A 7452-nucleotide genomic window follows, 5' to 3' on the forward strand; every position below is an offset into this window, starting at 1 on the left:
AAATGATATTTTTAGGCTTTTTATATGCCAAAAATATACATTAAACATCAGATATTGCTCTTAAAATACAATTAAATATATATTTTTTTCATATTTGAATGGAACAGGAAGTTGAGCTCCATATAATCCTGTATATATACCACTAACAGACACATCTCCTGCCAGTGTTACTGTATATTGGATTTGCTCAGTGTGTCCATGTGCTCCAGCAGCGAGCAGCCACAAACACACTCCCAGGCTACAAATCTCTGCTGGCGTGAACAGATGGATGAAGCATCAATTTGATTCCGTCCTCGACACCGTGAAAGATTGATTTTACACTTGCTTTTTTAATTTTGCCCATAATTAATTGGATCATTACAACAGTTTTTTTTCTTTTCCCATCGATCCCCTCGTTTAAATGTAAAATTAGAAGGTGATCTATGTTTCTTATCGTTAGGTTTATTTATTTATTTATTTGTGTATTTGTTATGTGGAGAAACATACAGCAACAAAAAAAAAATCATCTTTTTAATTTTTTTTTAATATATTTATTGCTAGTTATTTGAGCGTATGTTTCCTGTTCAATGCAGTAAAACCAAATTATATATTAATAATGCAGAGTTATAAACTCACAAAGTGTGGCCTATTGATTTAAACACACACACACTAGTCCTCTTCAGCATCTCATGACGAAAATATAATAATATAATTAATATACTATAATATTTATATAGTTTTCTGTATTTTCTGATATATTTGACTTTATTTTCCAGTAATATATACAATTTCTGATTTTATTAGGATTATTATGTGCATTATTTTAATGTTAATTTGTCATCAGTTGTCTGCATCTCTCTTAAATGCACCTAAACATATATTTTTTAAAAACAAATATTCTGTAAATAAATAGAATAACATGTAATTTTGTTTTGCTTTTGTCAACTATAACTCTTCAAATATATAAAATCCACGTGTTTTCAACTTTCACGTGGTTCACGTGACAGGCAGATGATCGACCAGTGTTATCTCACACATTAACTATATCAATTTATTTATTTTTAGTTGTCTTCCTTGAGTTCAGGGATGTGTTTGGTGAGAAAACCCATTATCTTATATCTGAAAATATTTTTATTTGTAGAATACATTTTAAAAGCCACAATACATTGTATAAATGATGAATTCAAACATTATAATATAAAACAAAAAGTCGCATTTTATTTTTTTATTTTTTTTTTATTGGTGGTTCGATTTCCAATTTGCTGCCTCCTTATATTTAAACACTTTTTTTTTAAGTGTGCTTATAAATAAATATGTCAGTTTAATGCAGCCAATTTAACCGTTTACTGTCTTTGATGGGGAATCATCAAAAATTAAGAATAGACGTAAAAGTCAATGCGGAAGTTTACAGCAGCGACTCAGGGTCGTATTTCAGATGATAAAACACACACAGGATGGAAGGACTTTGAGCTGCTCTCACTCTTTAACAACTCTTATATCCAGTTTGGTGTTAACTCCAATTATAATTCCTCTTATAGCTGCATGTTGGCAGCTTATTCAGCTGATGATCTGTCATTAGTCCTCACACACACACACACACACATACACACACATGGTGGTTCCAGTGATTTTATATTGTATTAAAGATCCAAATGCAAGTGAGATCAGGTTACATTACTTTGATTAGAAAACACTTTGTTAAATTACTTTTCATACCCTGAGCACAAAAGCAGTCAGACAGTTGAGTTTCTGAGTTTTTCCATGCCTCAGGTACAGCAAATCATTAAGAAAAATTAACATCTCATTTGCATTTAAACGTGAAAGAAGGGCCAAATTACAAAACATCACATATTATTATTAATATTATTATTATTATTATTATTACAAGCTTTTATATCTCTACAGTACAACATTTCAGTATCTTATTTCCTTTTTTTCCCCCCATATAGCCTAAAAAAATTACCATTAATATTCAGAATATATCACACACACACACACACGTATGTCTTTCTACCTCCCATGCATTAAGTTGGGGGAATAAAGCGCCAAAGACTTAAAATACACACTCGCTCCTCATTCATTATGCAGATTTGCACGTAATTGTTAAATATGCCCTGCAGTGCTGGATTAAAAATAGGACTGTATCTTGTCATTTTCAAAAATATATTCTCTCCGTGTTGCATTTTATTGTACTGGGAACAAGAAGGGGCTAAATCCCTTCTCCTCCCTTCATCAAACTTTCCACATGAATAGTTAAATGTGTAACCCTCTGGTTGGAACTTACTGGAGAGGCGTTCAATTTAAGGGCATTGGAAAACTAAAGTCAGGAATATTTTTTGAGAGATTTAGCTTCGCTTTTTCGACAAAAGTCCATCCTGATATCCAAGTACAACATTTCTATAATTTTTCTATTTTATTATTTAAAAATCTCCACCTATATCAACCACCAAGAGAAGCCTCTCTTCCAGTGGATAAAGGCAGCACACACCAGTCCTCCCATAAGGCCCTGGGTTCATCACCGTGGGAGAAGCTGGATCCTTCAATGTGTGTGTGTGCGTGTGTGTAGAGATCAGCCCGAGGCGGCTCGGAGGTGTCCCGCCAGCTGCCTCCGTCCCAACCAGACAGCCAACAGCTTCCAATCACATGTCAGCAATATGGGAAACAGAGCTTCTGTCCAGTGGGCCGCTGACATGTGTTAGCCTATGGCATCATGTGAATGCATAATGTAGCAGTCACCTCCTGGTGGCACGCTTTGAACTCACAAAATTTCTTTTAATTTTCCCCCTCTTTGTCTTTGCTGCTTGTCTTCATTGTAATGATGATATGATAAAATGTCAGCTGCACATTTGCTGATTAGTTTGTGTGTGTGTGTGTGTACATATATTCCTCTCCCCAGAAATCTACGGATGAGCAGCTCCCGCATAAGCTCCTGATCACTTCTGTAAATGCTTCCTGTCACCTTCAGTGGTGTAATGATCATGAAAATTGTGACCTTGATCTATGGAAAGCCATAATGTGACTGAATGGCCTCCTCCCACGCACTCCCGAGCTCGGAGGTATATATGCTAAAGGACGGCTCCGAGGAAGATTGTTTAGTGGTAATAAAAAGCCAGTAGTTTGGCTTGTAATGGTTCGGGCATTCCTCCTCTCTGCAGCCATTTGGCTAAATCTCCAGTGATGGAGGCCTGTGTGAATTTAGATGAGAATCTGGGAGATGTTGACGCTTGTCCTCGGGCACCGGGGAGATTTTATCGTCTGGTGGTCCAACATGATCAACTGTGTTTAGGGGGAGAGAGAAGAGTGCAACACTGATGTGATGTCCTGTGCTTATCATTTAAGTGTAAAAATCCCTTCTTGGTGTTATCGTGCACATATAGGAAGTGGAAGGTTTATTATCATTGTTTACTTCTGGACTCAAGGAACAGTAATCTGTGACTATACCCATAAAAAAATCATACTTTTATGGTGTCACATTAAGCAGGAGTTTGTTTTCTAAAGTGCATTGTTTTAAATAAAGAATCTGTTTATATGAATTTGAATGTGTGATTTGTTTGGCACAACTTTTCCCCCCTCCCCCCAACGTTTGTTTTTCATTTCAAGTGAAGATAGAAAGAAAGAAATCTCTGGCACGATGTCGCTCGAATTCTCATTTAGTCTGGAAAATCTGGTTGGAGCAACGTTGTTTATGATCACACCCTTGCCAGCTTTTCATATTTAAACGAGCAAAGGTTTAATTACCAAATGATGACAGTGTCATATGGTGCCATGATGGCGCGGGGTGTCTAATGAATGCAGGGGAGCGAGGGATGCGTGCGCGACACTGAGTGACAGTGGGATGCACAGATCAAAACAGGAAAAAAAGAAGAGGGGGGAGACAGTAAAACATCTGTAATTTGCAATTCACTAATGTTCAATGGTTGCTCATGGATTAAGAATTTTAAACTATTGTCTGGCAGATGGAAGAGGAGAGGAAGGGGAGGGGTTGTAGAGGAGGAGGAGGGGGCTTCTAAGCAGCATATTTACATCTGTATATCAACCCTGGATTCAGTAATCAGACTCAGGGAAAACCAACAGCCTCCAAAGACACTCTCGGGGCGTCGCGTACCTATTTTCCAGCAGCACAAAACATTCTCCCTCTTTTTTCTGTATTTAAATTTGCCAGGACAGCTTGTAGATTTTTGTGCACGACTTGCTCTATCTATCTCGATATAATCACGAGACAGTTTGGAGAGCCGGACCCGGGGTCTGCTCACACATCAGAGTTAATTTCACCGGGATGTTGATGTGCTCTGAAATATTGCGCTGAAGTAGTATCAGTTAGTGGGCCGCCAAAAGATGTACATGCTTAACCAGGCGTGAAACCTCACTGAATTACACAGTATTTATACTTATCTCAGATCAGCGCATTTGTCACTAAAATTTGGGTCTGGTTGCCTGTCGGTTTTATGGATCTGTTTAATGATGCACTGTGTAATGGCGTTACAATGTATAGTGGCACATTTCACTCAGTGGCGTCGATAAATAACCATGGCAACCTTCAACTTTCATTGCTACTCAGAGGCTCCTTGTATCCCACAATCCTCTGCGTTTTGGTTGAGTCTGTTTACCTTCAGTTTGCAAGTTTTAGCTCCTCACCAACAATTGATGTACTTCATATGATGGAAGAAGTATTCAGACCCTTTAGTTAAGACAAATTGGATCATTACAACTGTTTTCCATTGATCCCCTCCTTTAAATTTAAAATCTATGTCTCTTATCATTATCAAGCCAAATCATGATGTTTTTTTACTACTAAACCTAACCAAGTTTGTTGTCTAAACCTAAAGAAGTAGTTTTGTTGTGTTTCTTGTTTTGTTTTGTTTCAATTTACAACATTAACCACGTGTTTAAAACAGTTTAAAACTGTCACCGTAATCCAGGAGAAAATGTGCTTCCCTCGAAATGTAATGGAGCAGCCCATTCGCACGAAAAGACATATAAATGTCACGATAATGCGCAAGACGTTTAGCGTGCAATAAGTACACCTTTCCTGATTTCCGTGTGTCTTTGAACGCCGTGTATCCTGTACTGACTGCAATGTAAACGCATCTGCGTATATATGCTACGGTAACAGTTAGTGACGTAGTATAAAAAGCGAGGTGGATGAGCCCAAAAAAAAACAGTGGACTTTTAACCAGGAGACCCGTGTTTTGTTTTGTAAGTTACGTTAGTGACATTTGTCACGTGTTTGTCACGTGTTTGTTATTGCCATTGTCACATGTTTTCCGTAGTTGTTTCTGTACGTGTTCTGCTTAGGTTACGTACTTATTTTAAGCCCAACCTTAACGTTTTCCTTTACCCTAACTAAGTGTTTTTCTTGCCTAAACCTAACTGCAGATGTTTGCATGGTGTACAAATGACACACGAAAAGCGGTGTACAAATGACATGCGAAAAGGCTAAAATGCATACTCATGACATGTGGAATATCCTTGTAATGTTGTGCTATTTATGCGTCTTCCTGTAAGACTGGATTTTGTAAAAGACAGTGTTTATTTATGCTACACAAATCCAGGTTTATTTTTTAGTGAATTACTGGATCATTTTACCTCTTTAGCCCTCTAAAATAACTTCCTGGTAGCCATGTTGTATAAGATGTATACCACGTAATCGCAACATCCCTGGTTTGATTCCAGCCAGGGACATTTGTTGCATGTCTGTAACCAAAAAAAGGTAAAATCATCAAAAAATATAAGAAAAAAGGAAAGCAGTATAGTTTAGAAAATATCCAAACTATTCAGGATTTGAAGTAAAATGGCAAAAAGCGATTAATGTCACTGGTATGCTCCTTTAATCCTGGATTCATTCAACACTAGTGGACTGTGGAGAGCTCACCCTTTCATTAGTAATTAAGTGCCGTTGTCATGCTGTGACGTGATGAGTTTACCCCGGCCATCCATCCAGTGACACCGAGGGCTCCTCCCACTGAATCACACACCAGGAAACAGCAAATTATCCATTCAGACACATACGTGTGAGATAAATATTTAAATATTTGCGCCTCTTCTGACCCGAAAAATAAGCTTTTGTAGCTCCTTTTTAATCGTAGTCTTTATTTAGTCACACTGAGGGACGTGCTCTTGTCATGTTGATGTTGTTTTAAAGAAAAGAGCTGACTCCTTGTTTCCGGTGCATGCTGGATGTACTCGGAGGCAGACACATGTTGTAGCAGTTGTTGCCAGCGATATATCGAGGCCCTCTGACTGTACAGGTCTCCCATGGCTCCCTCCCCAGGACTGTGAAAACATCTGTCACAGCGGCTGCCATTTTCCTCTGTGGTCAGAGCGTCAGGTGAAGGTGCTGCCTGCTAGCCTCATGACATGGTACACATGGGTACCTCCAACAACAGTGCTCATTAACAGGCAAATGGAGCAGGAGCCCCAGCAAATTGAGCAGCGTTTCGCCAGGATCGGCCCTGCCAGATTGTTCAGATCGCCAAAGTGACATCACCAAGTGCCAGCCCCCTTTGCCCCACCACCCCCCCACCAGCCTCCAAAAAAAAAAAAAAATTAACATCCCTAATCATCTGCCAGGCTAAACATTATTCTTCATGATTCAGATCAGCCATGCTTGCCCTCCACTCACAGAGTATCTCTCCTCTCTCTGGGCCAAAAGCAGCCAGCCTTGGACTGATTGCTCAGCCTTTTGTGCCCTTCGTTTGTGAGAATGGCAAATCGATTCGAAAATCATCAGCCATGAGCAGCGTCTCATGCAGAGCTGGGCGCGTGAGTGTTGCAGATATGAAATGGAAATCAGGAAAACAGAAAGTGGGGCCCCTGTTTTTTTTGGAAAAAAAGTGTCACTGAAAAATAAACTCACAAATAAGTTTTTCTTTTTGCATAAAAAAATTATATGATTGAATCTGTGATTGCGTCTAAACCAAAGGGGGTCACTCCACCACCAAAATTCAAAACACAGGATTAATATTGTCACAAAAAAAATGCATTAGTATAATACTTGGTAAGTTATTCATGTTTTCTGACGCTTTTAAAGGTTTTATTTATAACATTAAACATTTAATTTAAATTATGATTAACCGATAAAACACATACCAAACTTTTCAATAACTGAACTGAACTTAAATGTCATACTGTTCTCATACACTGTTCATAGCTATACCTACAAAAAGTAATGCACTGTAATACATATATATCCTACAAAAACATTTTGTATCCACGTAATTGTGAACCAGGAAGTAAAAAGAGCGACAAACGCCAAAAGAAACCGGACTTTCGTCTAGTTCGTACCCTCGAACTCGTACGTCAACGTTGATTTATTTGTCACGTAACTACCATACTTAAGTTACGCCACTTACGGAGTTATTTTGACCCCAAACCATGGTCTTTTCCTAAACCTAACTAAGTAGTTTTGTTGCCTAAACCTAATGAAGTTGTTTCCTGTGAAGACAGAAGCTTATTTTGAAAAGACTGGAGCGG

This window comes from Sebastes umbrosus, chromosome 20 (assembly GCF_015220745.1).
Source record: "Sebastes umbrosus isolate fSebUmb1 chromosome 20, fSebUmb1.pri, whole genome shotgun sequence".
Taxonomy (NCBI): Eukaryota; Metazoa; Chordata; class Actinopteri; order Perciformes; family Sebastidae; genus Sebastes; species Sebastes umbrosus.